Source organism: Phyllostomus discolor, chromosome 10, assembly GCF_004126475.2.
Source record: "Phyllostomus discolor isolate MPI-MPIP mPhyDis1 chromosome 10, mPhyDis1.pri.v3, whole genome shotgun sequence".
In the NCBI taxonomy this organism is placed as follows: domain Eukaryota; kingdom Metazoa; phylum Chordata; class Mammalia; order Chiroptera; family Phyllostomidae; genus Phyllostomus; species Phyllostomus discolor.
This window is the reverse complement of record NC_040912.2, coordinates 29,429,250-29,447,209: the sequence shown is the minus strand read 5'-3', so window position 1 is coordinate 29,447,209 and position 17,960 is coordinate 29,429,250.

Genomic DNA, 17,960 nt, shown 5'->3' with positions numbered 1-17,960 from the left:
TTAATTTCAATATTATTTTGTATTGGTTTCAAGTGCACACCATAGTGGTTAGACAATCATATATTTACAAAGTGTTCTCCAATATTTCCAGTACCCACCTGGCACCACACATAGTTACTACAATATTTTTGACTATATTCTCTATGCTGTAATTTACATTTCCATGACTTAAATAGGCTGAATTGCTTGATATCAATAAGAAATTTATTGTGTGAATCTTTAAAGGAGTAAAACAGAAAGACGCTTTAAAAAATTACAACCATTTCCAAACAGTATACAATCTCTTTTCTTCTAACAAAGTCCTTTCCACATAGGAAATGATTCTCTGAAAGGCTAGATGTGATTTTCTACAGAAAAGCCCTGAATAATTTTTGTCAGGATTTTCCATCTCACAACTCAAACTAGAGATTTTGGGATGCTTGGAGGCAAAAACCTGTTCTTACTGATTTTTGTATCCTAAATATTGCCTTCAACTTAATAAATATTTGTTGAATTAATATACATATGACATTTCCTAGAATCCTCAGGCTGGAGTGAATTTGAGCACTTGACACTTTCAGGTTAATTAGACTCCAGAGCCATCACCTCTGACTGCCTTTGGGATATTTTAGTGTAGATGGTGTCAAAGAGGTCGTTAGGTGATGTGTTACAGACAGCTTCATGGAAATGTCACGAACCCTTGTAGAATACTTGCTGCCAGAAAACTTGCCAAGTTTTAAATGTCCATTTCTTTTTTCTGAGAAAACTAACAAGAACTCTTATCTTCTCATAAATGTGCAATCAAAATAGAGAAATGTATTCATAGCACAATGACAAATATCAAATAAAGTATTGGTCATATCCTGCTTAGGCATAAAGCAATTTCCTAGAAATGAAGATATCATTCAAAAGCAAATCATTTTAAGACTGTCACCACTGATGGGTTCAGTGCACTTGGGGAGAAATGTGCCTAGTGATTACTCTATTGACCTCAACATGCCTGGTTTTTGTCATGGAAAGCCTGGGTTTCTGACCTGGGAGCCAGTTCCAGGATCTTTGTTGATAGACTACTACAAACATGTTTGTATGTTCTCATGCTATTACATACATTTGGTTGTTTATGTATTTTGTATATTTTTATTAATAACCTACAGTATCAAAGGAATTTAAGTAGGAATACCCTAATATAACTGTAAGCAAAGAATCTGCACAAACCCAGAAAAATTAACAGCTTTCCCCCCCTTTTTAAGCCTAAGGGGCTTGAAAGTTTGAGTAGGTTGTTGAGTCTAATTCCAAAATTTAAATCTTGTGGGTATTAATTTCTTGTAAGTCTATTTTATCCAGGCAGAATGCCAGCTCTGTCATAGCATGATCTGGGCCTTTTATGTCCTGTATTGCCCAAAACACTGAGAAGAGAGCCATGGGAGAGAGGCCAGGGATCCATATTTGCTTCTTGAAAGATTCTGTGTTGGCCATGACCCTGAACCTTGTCTGTGCAAGCAGCCAGCCCCATTATTTCCAGCCTGTGGTGATTTTGTCTGAGATGGCCCTGCAGGAAGTGAGTATGCCAGCTTACCCCAAAATAAGATCTTAGTGAGCACTATTGATTTGACTGGGTTTATGGAATAGGATTTGGAGGAGAATTGGTCAAAGTTTAGAGCAAGAGTGGACAAACTTTCTCTATACAGTACTAAATGGTAAATATGTTCAGCACTTCAGATCTTTCCCAAAAGTACTCAACTCTGCTCTTGTAGCTTAAAAGCAGACATAGGTACCACATAAATAAATGGATGTTATTGTGCAAATGGATGTTATTATGTGGCAAGAATGCCTTATTTATAAAAACAGGTGAAGGGGGCGGCATTTGGCCGTTGGGTCACAGTTAGCCAATTTGATTCGAAATCACACAATGTTTTGGGTTTTTCCTAAGGCAAACCCACCTTTGGAACACACTTAATGGATTTAGACACCCTGAAATAACACCTATGCTAATCAGAGCTTGCTGCTTGCTCTGAGTTCACTGCCTCCAGGGTCTTATGTCTCAGAATAGGCTTCAGATCATTTGTAGATGGTCTCCTAACATACAACTAGTATACTGAATATGAAAGAAGAGTTTATTTTGATGCAGTAACTCTGTATCAGTTATTTTAATTATAGGCAGGTGATTTATAATGACTAACTCAAAAAATTATTTTATTTGATTTACATTGAAACAGTGTGAAAAATTAAACCTCAATTTAGGAAGAAATATTTGAGGAATGGGTTTATATCTTACCAAATCCTACCAAATTTTTGGTGAATTTTGGTTAATCAGACACCCATTTCTATCTCATTTTACACCTCTCCTGTCTTAGCAAAATGCACATCAGTTTGCCCTAGGAAACAGTATACAGCAAACCTGTTGCATCCTTTGCTTATTGCATTTTATTATTTTCTTGCTTCAACATTTAATATGTACCTGTTCTGTGAGGAGGAAAAGACTAAGAAGCACATGTAAATCAGCCACCTGTAAGAAGTGGTAGTTATATATAGATATCATATATGTGTATATTATGTATTATATATGTATATATAATATACATATGCAGATTATATTATACCTATATGTGTATATATATGACATCTATATATAACCACCACTTCTTAAAGGTGGCTGATTTAATATGCTTCTTAGTCTTTTCCTCCTTATCACGTGTGATATATATGTATATTATATAATACGTAATGTATTACGTATATACAATATGTAATATATGTGTATATATGTGTAATATAGTCAGTCACAAAATGTGTCCCTTCTTTTCATGTGCTGTGAAATTCTTGGGCTGGATGAAATTGTGAGTCCTTACAAGCATCCGGGTGCCTTTCCAGCAGCCGCTATTAGTAGGCAATTACTGGAAGACTTATGCTCATCAGTCTGGTCAGGTTTCACTTCAAGTCACTTGCTCTTATGCTCATCTCATAACAGTCAACATTTGGTATCAATTGCTGAAATGTCTTTGTTTCCTCTGGCAGCATAGAAATTAATTTGGTTTCCTTCCTGCTGTGCTTACCCTTGTGGAACATTATTTCTTCTTAGTTCTTGACATATTGGTTGCCTGATGCGTAACTTGTGCTCAAAGTCTTCCTCTGGCAGGGCAGTTAACCTAATCTGTGATGAAGCAACCAGCCCAGTGGGTAACCAGTGTGGCCCAGTGCAGGCACTGAACTCAAACCCAGGTCTGCTGGCCTGGTGCCTTCATGGCACCAGTTTGCCTGCCAAGTTTGGGATGAGGCACTCAAAGCGACTTTGGTGAAAACTGTCATTTGTATTAAGAGGTTATACATTTTGATAGGAGGAAGAGAGGCTCTGAGATTAGATAGACCTGGATTCATATTGTTTGAATTTTGACTCCTCCTTTTACTTATAGGGCCTGGGGCAAGCCAATAATTTCTTTGTGTCTCAGTGACTTCATCTATAAAACAGAAACTTATATCTATCTTGTAAGCGATTTGTAAGTGATTCTCATCAAGAGAATATCTGCCCACATCAGCATGTCTATGTCACCTAGCTTGCTGGACATAGAGTAGGTTAGTAGGTACTTCATAATGCTTTACTTTGAAGGCATGTCTTACCGGAATGTCTCCAGCCTCAACCCAAAATGAATGGTTGTGACTTTTTGGCTCTGTCACTAACAATGACTTGTGGCTGTGACAGCAGGGATGCACATTTGGAACCTCAGCTTGCTGAAGTCCAGGAGAATTTTGGAGGCTTTTGTTATAATGGACTTTGTGTGATGCTAATGAACACAAAAATTTTTCCCTATAAACATGTTCCATGTGGACCCCTGAGGCTATAGCACTGCTGAACTTATTTTTTTTTTTAATGAAAAATAGGATGAACTGCAAGCACTCAATTACAGAGGCACTAGAAGCTTTCCGGCCTGGATGCAAAGGAAAAGGTTTTAAGGGGCTCAAGCAAGAGAAACTATAATGAGAGAAATATTGGACTTGCTTTTATTCTGAGCAGTAGCTTTGTTTGTCTTCTGTCTAGGCTCAGAGCTGTGCTGCTGGGACTGAACTCATTTTCTGACAAACTATTTTTGTCTCTCTTCTGCAATGCCCTGTGAATGGATGCTCCGAAATGCAGGCATCTTGGTCCCCGTGAGTGCAAAAGGTTTGACAACAAATGAGTAGCAGTGGATGATTTCCAGTTTTCACTCAGATGCTTCTCCTATTGCAAAAGACACTTCACAGCCTAGAATGGGTCTAATCCATGAGCCTCACATTGGAGAGGGTAGGGGGCACAGGCCACATCAAGTAGGACCCAAAGAAGTTGGGTTTTTGTCTTCAAATCCATGAAATACCATTGAAACATTGAGAAGAGAGATGTAAACATTTGCTTATAAAAGATTGTACTGTCTATGTAGAATCTATTGAAGAAGGGGGTGCAATGATTTTAAAGTCTACAAATTCTTTGATATTCCTTGCTTCAGGAAATGGAGCGTAATCCTCCTTCCCTAGAGTATGGGATGGACTTAGTGACTCACTCCTTACGAATAGGACACGATACTGTGACAGGGTATAACTTCTAAGGCTGGGTCACAAAAGACAGTGTGGCGCCCCCACACTCTCTTTAATCATTTGCTCTGGAGGAAGCCAGCTGCCATGTTGTGAGGAACTAGGACCTCGGGCAAGAAACTGGGGGAGGCCACCAAATTGGGAGCAAATGCTCCAGTCCCACAGAAGCTGTCAGGTCATTATAGCCCCTGTCCACATCCTGACAACTCAAAGCCAGAACAAGCCAGCCTGAAGGCTCCCAGACTCCTGACTCTCAAACTGAGTGAGATAGTTTTAGTCATTTGAAGCAGCTAAAAGTTGGGACGGTTTGTTATGTGGCAGTAAATAGCTAACATAGGAGGTAAAAACAAATAGTAACAGAAAGTTCCTGCACTAGTAGTCCAGACAGACGGTGAGGATAATCACATCTTGACTTACAATGGTTGCCACTCAAGGTCAACTTCACTGCCTCTTCCTAAGAATACAGCATGGAGATGAGAGCATGACCCCAGGAAGGCTGTAGATGAGGCTTTGAGCCCAGGCTTCGCTACTTAGAAAGGCTTTGCAGGGTCACTTGTAACTATGCCAATGATTTTTTACTTATATAGCAGAGCTAATAATGCCACTTCTTTTTTAGCTTCCTTTGAGGCGGTATGTGTAAAGTCCACAGTGGGAGGTTTTGAACATAGCTGGTCAGAGTATTGCCGGCCAGTTTTTGTTGTTGTTTGGGTAGTAATTTTTTCTTTGCCAATCTTGTTCTTTGCCACAAGACTAATCCCCTTTAAACATTGCTATGTCACTTTCCCTATTAAATTGCATTCAAGGATTTCCATTACTTTCCAAATAAACTTTCAATTCTTTGGCTCTGCCTTGAATGTTTTCTAACTTCTAACTTGAAGGTCCATGTTGCTACCTAGGTGAAACGCTGCCCCATGAAAATTCATCACCTCTTCATTTACTTTCTTTCTCTTTCTCCTTCTCTTTCTTCTTCCTTTCCCCCTTCTTTTCCTCCTTCCCTCTTCCTCCTCCTCCTTCTTCTTCTGTGGCTTGTGATGGTTGGTTGAGTCACTTAATTTCTTTCACCCTCAGTTTTCAGCTCAGTGCATTGTGCATAATAATAGATACCTGCCCCTCCTTACTGTTCAGGAAAAGAGTAATAAAACTTGTTGCATTGTGACATCATGTGCAAACTCATTCTACTTATAAGAAGCACCAGCATGAACCTTACACTTCCTGCATGAGCATACTCAAATAGCCATCACAGAGCAGCTGTCTGGATGATCTAGCAGCCATGAGGAGGCATTTCAGACCTCTAGTCTCAGTGGGGATTGCCTCACTTTCAGGACACCAAGCCCTCAGTCTCACCTCTTGTTTCCCAGCACAAGTTTGAGATGTGATTAATCACTGCTGATGCATGCTCAGTCATGTTTTATTGCCTAATTAACCTCAGGCGCTCTCTTGCCATTCACAGAACAACAATCCAAAGCAGCTGCTGCTCTACACTTAGGCACAGAGAGGAAGAAGAGGAAGATTCCATCACTGGCTGGACCAGTAGCACCTCTGCTGATGGCTGCAGAGAGGACCTCCAGTCCCCAACTGTCCTGGAAAACACTGGCTAAACATGCCTCAGAAATGGATGTTTGACCCACACTGAATGCATCCTAAGTCTGGAATTTTAAATAATGCAAACTTATGATAACTTTCCATTTGTATAGCCCTCCCATACTGCCTCAACAATATGTGGGCATAATTTTCATCGCCTATGTTCCTTACTGATAATAACAGGAGTTATTACTCCTAGTAGAATAGAAATAGTTGTTACAGGTCTAAAACATTTGTTATGGGTTTCTTCCCCCTGTCCAAGCCTCTTTTAAGAAAGAGAGAAGGTGCCCAACAGGGAGGTTCTTTAATTTGCCAAGGGCCCAGCACAAAGTGTTTTAAGCTTTTAATTTTTTTCTTATTTGAGTTATCACGAAAACACGATCAGTGAAGCTGAACTATGGCATCCAGATGCGATGTCAACACAGATGTCAGATGCACTGAAAGCCTTTCTGCAGGGGACAGGAAAGTAATAGATTCTTTTTCAGATGACAAGCACATACATAACTGGGGAGAGTTTATAGTTAAAAGACGGCTGAGCAGGGCAAAAGGAGGTTTACAGTTGTGAATATGTGAAACACAGTTCATTCCTGTATTATTATTTCTTAATTATTGTATTATCTTCCACATGACCAAGTATGAAACTACTCTTGCCCCACTCTGTATATAGGAACTAAACTTATGGGTCTAGAAACATCTAAGTCCTGTCAGCATCACCACGATGGAAAACCTACTGTTACCCTATTCCTGAGACATTTCTTCATCTAAATACTTCCACAGAACAAGCCAGGATCATTTGCTAAAATGATGTTTGCATTTCCTTACAAATATATTCTACCAGGGATGTTTCTAAAAGTAGTTTCTATTTTATCATATCTAAGTGATTCTCTTTACTTCAGGATGCCTCAGACTGTTTTTAGGAGTAGGAAAGATATTGAAGAAGGGAGAAGGATTTCTCTATAAATTGCTACGGTGAAGGGAATAATTCCTCTGGTATTGGGTGAGTAGAAAGGTACATGGGTTAGGCATGGGAAGGTTTTCTTTCCAGAAATTTAATCTAGTTGAAGGGTAGTGATCAGGAATATTTTATGGATGTTCTTAATTTCCAGTTGCTACACTGGACAGTATTGTCCCAAAGAAATTATGATAATATATCCTGAAAGTGGTTTATTAAATCTAAGTTAACTTTTGGTAAAATAAACTTGCCAAGGTCAAAACTGTTTATATAGAAAAATAGACTTTGAATTTTTAAAAAGTCAATTACATGGAAGCTTTTAGAAGTAATGATCACCTCAGCTTATTTTGGTCTGTTGGCCTTCATTTTCTAATAATTATTCGCTGTGAAGATTGAAGTCAGTTGAATGTTCTCAAATAAGATTTTAATTAAATTGAAAAATCCTCAGAAAAGTCTATGCAATGCTTATAAAGTTACCCCTGAGGTTTTTCTAGGGCAAAAGTCTAGCAGTAAATGGTAACTTAAAAATAACTCGAGTTTTTCCTTGTGATGCTCCAAGACCACATAAGCAAATTTGTGATTTCAGGCATGATGAGTCGCTGGTCTTACTCTTACTCTCCCGCTTCAAATAATCACCAAACCTGGAGAAAACTTACAAAAATAACTGCAGTGATAGAGCTGGAGCCAAAGCAGAGCCACAATCTTTGTGTGTGTGTTGGGGGAGGGAGCCGATAGGTGAGTCCCATCTTCATTAAGGCTTTTTTCCTAGATATAATTCCCAGCCTGTGGTGCAGGAAGATGGAGCCCAAGCAGTGAGTATGATAGGAAAGATCAAATACTTAAAATATATTTTATAAAAATATATGCTCTTCAAAAACCCATACAACTCAACAGCAAATAAACAACAAAAACCCCAAACAAACAAACAAAAAAAACAAAATAAACAACCAAAAAAACCCACAAACCAATCGGATTTAAAAATGTGCAGAGAATATGAGCATTTTTTCTAAAGAAAACAAACAATGGTCAACAGGTTCGTGAAATGCATTCAACATCATTAATCATCAGGGAGATGAGATAGCCCTGCACACCTGTTGGAATGGCTGTCATTAAGAAGACATGGGAGGATGTGGAGAAATAAGGAAGCACTGTTGGTGGAAATGTAAATAGGTACAGCCACAATGGAAGTTATTAGGGAGGTTTCTCCAAAAATTAAAAATAGAACTACCATGTGACCCAGCAATTCTACTTCTGGGTATTTATCCAAAGAAAATGAAACCACTGACTCAAAGGTATCTGTATCCCCATGACCACTGCAGAAAAAACCCCACGTCCTTCATTTAAAAATAATGTTCTACTTAGAAATTGAGACCTGAGAACTCACAAGCAAAAAGAAATACTTGCTTTTCTTGTTGTGGTTTATTATCTTACAGAGCATTTCATAAACTAAACCCTTTTCCACTTTCCATCTTTGATTTCAGAAAGTTTAGATCTGATGGGCAGGTAAAAGCATTTGGTATATTCTTCTTATTATCAAATAAAATCAACCATTTTTAATCCCCATCTCTAAGAAGAATTTATTACACTGAACTTTGAAATGAGTGACTTAAGGGGCAACAGCCGAAAAATAATAGTAGACAAGACACCTTCAAAGATAACTGGGTGAATTGACCTATTGAATTGGATGTCTTGTCTACCAAAGTGAGGATTTTAGGTTGAAATACTGAGGTGGAGTTATTTTTCCCGATCCTTACTGGCTCAGGTTTTTGGTTCCAACTTGGGACCACTTGTAGGTTGGGATAGTAAGGCTAAATCAGCAGCCCTGGACTCAGGCTTCACTCTTGAGTGACACCCCCCACCCCCAGTCTGCCAAGCCATTAAAGCCAAGGGGTACATGTGGTTCATTTTCCAGGGGTGTTGTCTTACCTGAAGTTTTAAGGGAAAAAAATAATTTCTTTTACCTTTCATTTCACATAGATATAATGTGGAAATGCGAAATATACATGAACTTAAAAAACAAGACTTAAGAAAGGGAGCCTCTTTGGCGCATCAACCTGACATCTCCTGGGCACCTGTGTTTATTCCCTGCTGCCATCGGTGAGGACAAGTTTGAGAGGGGAGAGCATTTGCTGTCACACCAGTCTGGGATTTAGTTGCACCTCAGCCTCCTAATAACAGTGTCATTTGGGGAAAGTCATCCAAACACTCTGAGAGATTTAATTTATTTACATTTAAAAAGAAGACACGAATGTTTACATCATGTTGCCACAACTAAAGAAAGGGGGTAGAAAACCTTCTGCATGTCTAGCTGGATGGTATCTTCTCCTCTCCACTCCTACCCCCTAAAATTATATGAAGTCATTTAGGTATAAGTTAACAGGAGGAAGACCAGGAGATCAGGTTTGCTTCACAGGAATTAACTCCTTCAGTCTTTCCTTCATCACGGGCCATCATAAAGGCTAGAAAAGAGTCTGTCCCAAGACCATAGAATTTGTTCCACATTTGGCTGCTGCCTAGGGAACCAAGCTTGGAAAGAGCCTTCAAGCGCCTCATTTTGGTGAGACTGAGTAAGAGCTATGTTAAATGGGAAGGCTATCCTAAAGTGTTAACTCAAGTAGCTCTACAAGGTGTAGGACAAGAGGGCGAACGAGGAGGGCCAGCTGGGGGCTCCCAGGAGTTCAGGTGAAGTGCAAGGAAGAAGGTCAGAGGACAGGTAGGAGGACTGCAGGAGAAGCTCTGGAAATACATGGAGAGAGTTTAGGGTCAGGACCTTAATTGCCATTCTGTTGTCTGTGGCTACCTGGTATCTGAAGGTGGCTGCAGGGTGGGTGAGGCCAGGAGAGCCATCTCTAGGCACTGGTGATAGGCCATCTTCCACCGAGGTGCTTCATAGATCAGGGTGGTCACCAGTTGGGAGCTTGTACTTTGAGGTCTATTTTAAAAATAGTTTGTTCAATGATACCTTGATTTGTACTATTTGTGCAAGTATAAAGTCCATTTATTAATAATGATTTGCCAAATGCAAAGCAAACCAAGGACATCAAAATGAGGCAAGACCCCAAGATTACCATTTATCCGTTCTTTTTCATTCACTCAGGGTTCTTAGATGTACCAGGCATTGGAATATAAAATAAAAAGTCCAGTGCTTGCCCCTAGAGATATACATTCTACCTAAGACTATATATATCACAGTATATGTGAAACTCATATTTGAAGTATTTATTTTTATTAATGTAGAAATATTATATCAATCATTTTTAAATCTCTTGATTTCTCAAAGACCCAGGGACACTTCTGACACTGTTTTTAAAAACCATAAAATATAGTCCTGGCTGGTGTGGCTCAGTGGATTGACCACCAGCCTGCTAATCAAAGGGTTGCTGCTTTGTTTCCCAGTCAGGGCACAGGCCTGGGTTGCCGGCAGGTCCCCAGTGGAGGGCGTGTGAGGAGAGGCAACCACACATTGATGCTTCTCTCCCTTCCTTCCCCTGTCTAAAACCAAATGAATAAAATCTTTAAAAAAAACTATAAAAATATATACTTATAATCTTTGGCTTCATTCTGAACCTATTAAATTGGAATTTCTGTTCCTGAAGCCCAGAAAGCTGCTTTTTAGCAGACTCTCGGTGTGATCTTCTGGATTAAAAACTGAGAACTCCAGTCAATTCTCTTTCTTAGCATCCTCCATTATCGTAAGATAGGAGACACCAAGGAATTCAAAAGCAAAAGCAGAAGAGATCACATCTGCCTTGAAATTTCCAAATACAAGCTTTCTAAGTGTGTATTGGTGCATAAATGGATTTGTTTTGACTGATTTTTATCAGTGGGACCAATCCACAAAACAGCCACGCCAATCAAAAAGTCATTTCCTTTTGTTTGTGTTTTAATGTTCACCAGCCTGTGGCTTGTCACAGACAAAGGTTGCCTGATTACAGGACTGTAGCGGACACTTGGGTGACTTCTGTAGGAGCCACACTGGACACATCCATCAAAGAACTTTTCAGTGGGTAGGTCAGTGCTTAATGAACGTGTCAGTGGCTTTCACAGAAAAGTTTATCTTGATTCCTGTTAACACCCTTGATAATAAACATCCTACCTTCTCTGATAAATAGTCTTTCTAAATTTGTAAGCAGACAAAGGTAACCGCGTCTAAGAGGACCAAGTGCACTTTTTGGGGGAGGTGTGGTAGGGAGAGATCGGGAAGCCTTATTCCTTGGCTCTTGAAAGAAAATAAAGGGAGGCTGGAGCATGCTGGCACTTATTTTACAACATGGTTCCCAGAATCGGAGTGGTTGAAATCCTGCTCTCAAACTTTCCACGCTATCTTGCGCAACTTTGTTGAGGGTGGACAAACCACGTTTCCTCATCTGTGAGGAGGAGGAAATAGTAACTAACATTTATTGTCTGTTATGTACTGGGTCTACTCCTGAGCATTTGACACACATTTCCTCACTTGGTCCTCATGATAACCAGTGGAGACGATCATAGTATCCCCATCTTAAGATGATATAACTGGGGAGCAGAAAACAACTCTACAGCATGTTTGAGAGCCTTCACTCTGGTCATTGAAGTGCTCAGCATGGAGCCTTATAAAGCTAAATAAAGATTACTATGAATATGAATTTATTGTATTCACTTTGCTGTTCCCTTTTAAGCCCTCTCTAATAGTTATTTCAAAATTCACAGCCTCCTTGGTCAGGACCCCTGGACCAGCCGGTTCATTAGGACATAAGCATACGTGGTACTCACTCTTCATGCTTCAGAAGGGGAGTTAATTGAGCTTCTCAAGTTAGTTCCAGGGGGTAATACTCTTCATTTTTTCCAGTATGTGATTCTGCCTTATTACACTTGGAAAGACCAAAAAGCACACACCACTAAGAAGAGGTTTAACCTGAAACATTAATGAGTCATTTTGCTCACTTTCAAGAGGTACATAGTAGGTGCCAAATGTGAGCTCCATGGGTTGGTTGCCCTCAGAAGAGCAGGGCAAGAGGCAATGTGGTATAGGGAAAGAGCTAAACCTCTGTCAGGACCTGAAAAGAGGCAGAGGCGAGGCTGAATCCTGATCCCTTTCCCTCCACCCAGGAGTTGTGTGATCTCGGGCAAGCTCCTTCAAGTACTTAAAGTAGAAGTACCTCATAAGGCTATTTTGGTCAAGTAGACAAAAAAGCCCATAGAAAGTGCCTAGTACACTGTCTGCCACTGTCTGAGAGCAGATGCTCAATAAATAAAACTGAATTATGAAGGTTACTCTTACTATCGAGACAACCTACCAATAAAGTTTTAGATACCCCAGATAGGATACACAGCCTAACCCTGTGCCTGGGAAGCTGGCTCAGAGAATGAGCACAAAGCAATGAACCCTGGTCAGGCTGGTGTGTCACCGAGTAGCTCACAGAAACAGCTGCTATGAGAGGCAGCAATCTCTTCCTCTTGCTTTCATGGAACCAATAGATGCCGAGGCTTTTGGAAATCTGAACTCCAGGGCCATGTTTAAAGACAACCTCTCTTTGCTTTTCTTTGAAAGCTTGGAGTCACTGAGACAATACTGCCAGGTGCTTTGGTAGAGAGTGTTTTTAAGGGTACCTATATAGAGAGAGAAGTTCCTTCAGAATGGAAAGGGAATGGAAGCTGTGGTCCCACAAGTGTGGAACTTGTTCTCAGCCTCCTGAAACCTCCTAGGGGTGCTGACAATACCTCAAAAGGTATGTCTGTGTGCTATTCCCCAAGGGACTAGACTCTAGAACCAGGGTTTCCAGTCTCAGCCATGGTGATGAGCCCATGCCTACCCCAAAATAACAGAATCGCAAGACCTAAATGGCCCTAGGACAGGTCCTTGAATAACACTGTTTTGTTCAACACCATTTCCTTATAATATTGATGAGATGCTGTAGGTAACTTAACTCTTGTTTATATCAATAAGCCCATGGTAAAACTAGTTTCATTATAGTTGTTTCTTCTAAAGTCACAGAACCTATTAACAGATGACATTAAGTGAGAACTTACTGTGCAGTGGATTTCTTTTCCTTTTTAAAAAATATTTTATTTATTTATTTTCAGAGAGAGGGTAAGGGAGGGAGAAAGAGAGGGAGAGAGACATTGATGTGTGAGAGAAACTTTAGTCGGTTGCTTCTTGCATGGCCCCAACTGGGGACCTGGCCTGCAATCTAGGCATGTGCCCTGACAGGGAATCGAACTGGTGACCTTTCAGTTTGCAGGCCTGTGCTCAATCCACTGAGTACACTAGCCAGGGCTGTACAATGGATTTCTCTTTGGCAACCAGTGTGAACTGAAAACCTAGTATGACTTGATACCTCCAGACTTTGTAGACTTGATGCTTACCCATGATGTGATCAAAGGACCTCATACAACAGTGGGGAGAAGAAGCCCTAAGATTGCCTTTGATTGGAATCCCTGCCAACCAGGTGAGATGTGGGATGAACAAAAGATATAAAAATTCCTTGCAGACCCAAGTATACAATGAGATTCATATTTGCTACATATGTGAATCAGAGAGTAGTGGAGATCCCTTGTTAAAATCAGAGGGAGATAGTGAGCATAAAGTAAAGGCTGCACTGTTTAGGGTTTCTTCTACCTCCATGAAAACCTCTACCAGGCCTCAACCGACACCAGGAATCTATAAGTTTCTGTTTGAAATGGGGGATGTAGAACCCAGTTTGTACCTCTAGTATAGTGGTTGATAAATTTGATCAGGCATCAGAATTACCTGGAGTGTTTTTAAAACAAGGGTTGCTGGACTTTACTCCCAGGGTTTCTAATTCAGTAAGTCTAATAATGTTCCCGTAACACTTTTAGTTCTTACAAGTTCCCAGGGGATGCTGACCTTGTTGGTCCAGGCACTCTATTCTTGAAAACCACCCCTACAGAAGACAACTTGAGGCTGGGTGGTTTGAGTGTCCATGTAATATACTTTTAGAGGAAATTCCTTTCTTGTACAGCACTGATTTATATCCTTCCTTTGCAACACTGTCCCCTGTACCCATCTTCCATATTCTTTACCAACCACAAGGGTGCAAGCTGGTTTCCAGCAATTTCTATTTTCAATGCTGATTTTCCACATCAGCACTAGATAAAATTATGGCACTTTTCTTTCACTTTATAATACTTGAATCTTTTAAGATTTGTTTACATTTTCCAAATTTTATTGTTAAAGGCAACTCTGAACTCATCTCTCTAGTACTCAACACTATTATGCATTGAACTTAAGAGTTCCAAGGTTCTGAGCAGGGTAAGAAAGCAGAGATTGGAATTTGTGATAGTGATATATATGTAAAATATATACATATAAACTCTTACAAAGCCATCACTTTATTTTCTTCAAATACAACCCACTCAAGTCTCTTATCTGAGTTGGTTTTAGAAAGCTATTTTGTGTGACAAATCATATCCAATTTTTTCTTGTACCCCGTAGACACTCTTTTCATGGACTGGTGAACAGAATACAAAATCTGTTATAGAAATTAAATCATGTAGTGGGTGAAAACATGGGCTGTGCTGACAGATATACGTCAGTTCGAGTCTCAGCTCTGTCCCTTAATAAATAAGAGACGACCTCAGGTGAGTCAATTTTTCCTCTTTGAGCTTCAGTTTTCTCACCAGGTAACAGAGATAATGCCTTCCTTTTGGGTTGCCACAGGGGCCGACCTAAATGATACAATAATAAGCATTCTAGATAGAAGTTATTGTTTCTTAAAGATAATCTTTTCCCCAAAATTTTACTCCCTATTCAATCCTCTAACTTTTTAGTTTAAAAAGAAAAACCTCTGTGAAAAATTAGAGAAAAAAGTAGTGGCATATATTGGATATTAGAGGAAGGTGCTATTCATCAAACCACAGTTTTCACTTTTCTGGTAAAGTAGGTATGTTTGCTTAGTGTTTACTCTTGGTTCAGTAGTGTTTGCCTGAATTAACGTTGGCTAAGAGAATTTGCACTGTTCAAATAAACATCAGAGGGCTGGAGAGGCTTTTCGCCAGCCAAGGAGGTCGTGTTGTAATGCTGTGTTAACATTAATATGCATGAAACCATTTGAATTATCTCTGGCCACTGACACAGGATATTCATGGGATAAAAGTATTTGCAGAAATCATCCATGCAAATTTTTCCCAGCTTTTCTCTTTTAAATGCAGTTTATAACATACTTATCCTCAGGCTTTACTTTCATGTCCTGTGAATCTAAATGTATCTGTTCCGATGGGGTATAGCAAACAAAAGCAAGGGACCCTGGTTAACTTAGATAAGACCAGGTGTGCGTGTTGGGAGGGGCAAAAGGTGAAACTGATGGACAGGATATGTTAATTTATGGAGGGCCATAGCTAGTAAATTTTTAATACAGCCCCAAACATTTTAATCTTTTTTCCATTAATATTTTACCTAACAATTTTTCTCTCATACAATCAATTTAATATTTTAATGCTTAGTATTTTAATTGGTCTTCCATTTGGAAAGATGGAATAGGAATTTAAACTTAATATATAAAATTGCATGTACAAGCTAAATAAAAAGTGAAAACTATGTAAACCCCTTAGGAAATGGAAAACTATTCTAAAATGTATGCCATAAACTTTATACTAAATGAACATTGAATCATAAATGTTTCTTTTTTCAAATCTTTAATATTCAACAATTATGTCTCTCCTTAATATCCTGTGGTATTAAATTTAATTGACCCAGGTTGGGGCCATGAGAAGCGCTTTCATTATTTATGGATTTTTTTTTTATGAATTGTCTTTATCAGGTCTGCGGAGCTTCAAGCTGCTTGCTTATTCATCGCCTTCATCCAGTCACCATCTTAATATATTACAATTTTAAGAATACATTCCAAGAAAAATAAAACATCTACTTACCCTGTATTTTAGTGTGAGGAGCAAACATTTTCTTTAAAAAAGCCAAATAGTAAATATTGTAGGTTTTGTATGACACAGACTGTCTCTGTCCCTATTCCTTTTTTTAAACAACCTTTAAAAAATTGTAAAACACTATTCTCAGCTGAAGGGCTGTTCAAATACAGGCTGCAGACTGCACTTGGCTGTAGCCCTAGTTGGCCTGTTTCTGGAATGCATTACTTCATTTTCTAAAAACAGTATGTATAAAAAGGCTATAAGATATATTTGTAATTTAAAATAATAATTTCGAAGTGAATTATCCTAATAACCACCATTTAATTCAAGAAGCAAAACATCATAACCAGGGCCTCACAACTGCCCCATGGGCCGCTTCCAGAATTAACAGAATCTTTGGACATTACCTTCACTCATTTATTTTCATTTTCTTGTGAAAAAAAATTAGCTGAATTCTTTTGTAATTTAATCAGCTTTTCAAAAAAATATTTAAGAATATCTCATGTTCCAAGCATGGAGCTTATATCCTGGTGATGAAGATACATGATACACGCATCAGGAAATAACACATGTTCGGTACAACCGAAGGCGGGAAATGATGGTGGCTGGAAGGTGACACGGTAAGAGTTGGAATATATATTTTTAAAATAGTGCCATGGGGCTTACAGATGGATTGAATGTGAAGTGTGTAAGAGAAAGAGACATCAGTGATGACTAAAGTATTTACCTGAGCAGCTGAGTAGATGGTGATGTCATTTAAGATGACGAGGGAGATTTTGGGAGGGCAGATTTTATAGCAAAACTCAGTAGCTGTATTTGGACCACATTATGTTTCATGCTTATTTGATAACCTGATGGAAACTGGAGTAAGTACTTAGATACTGAAGTCTGGGGACACCCGGCTGGATGACATCACCGAGGAAACGAGCAGATAATTAAAGGAGGTAAAGAAGAGATGAGGATCCAGGAGCAGGTCCGGAAGTACAGAAAGAGCCGGAAGCTACTGGAAGAGAAGAGCCACAGGGAGACAGGCACAGCAGGCTGAGTCTTGTCAGGCAAAACATGAGATGGGGGCGGGATGACCTCGGAAACTCAGAGAAGAAAGGAAAGACTGGTCAACCAAGATTAAAAAGCAGAAACAAAACTCGGAGAGGCTGAGTGAGCTGAACACATTGACACTGCGAAGATATTCTTTATGACCTGAACAATAACCACTGTGGAAGAATGGTGGGGATGAGAACCAAAAGCCAGGCTGGAAGGACTGAGCAGAATGGCAAATGCAATTTGCCATTCTTCTTGGAGTGCCAAGAAAAGTCTTAGTGGTATTACTCTAGCTTTGTACCAATTGTCTAAGGCTACGTAACAAATTACTCCAAAACATGCTGGTTTAAAACAAGCACTTATTATGCTCAAAGATTTTGTAGGTTGGAAATTTGGATAGGGCACAGTGACGAAAGTTTTCTATACTATATAGCAGGAATCGGTAATTTTTTCTTTTTTCTGTAAAGGGCCCAATAGCAAATATTCTAGGCTTTGCAAACCATGTGACAATGGTCACTGTCAAAATTGCTCGGCTCTGCCGTCACAACATGCAAACAGCCATCGATAATACGCAAAGGGAAGAGGTGGCTGTGTTCCAATAGAACTTACTTACAAGAACAGGTGGTGGGCTGGATTTGGCCTGCAGGTCCTGGTTTGCAGACTGCTGGTCCCAAATGTCTGAGGCCTCATCTAGAAAACTTGAGGACTTTGGGGGAACTTGATGAGTTTGGGGGGACCTGACAGCTGGGGCTGGAATGCTGCAATGCCTCAAGCATCTCCTTTTATTTCAGTGTGACCATTCCACGTGGTCACTCAAGCACCACAGCTTTAGGTCAGTTCCACTTTTAATTCTTATTTATTGATTTTTAGAGAGAGAGATTGGTTTGTTGTTCCATTTAGCTATGCATTCATTGGTTGATCCTTGTATGTGCCCCAACAAGGGATTGAACCTACAACCTTGACGTATCAGGGACAATGCTCTAAGCAA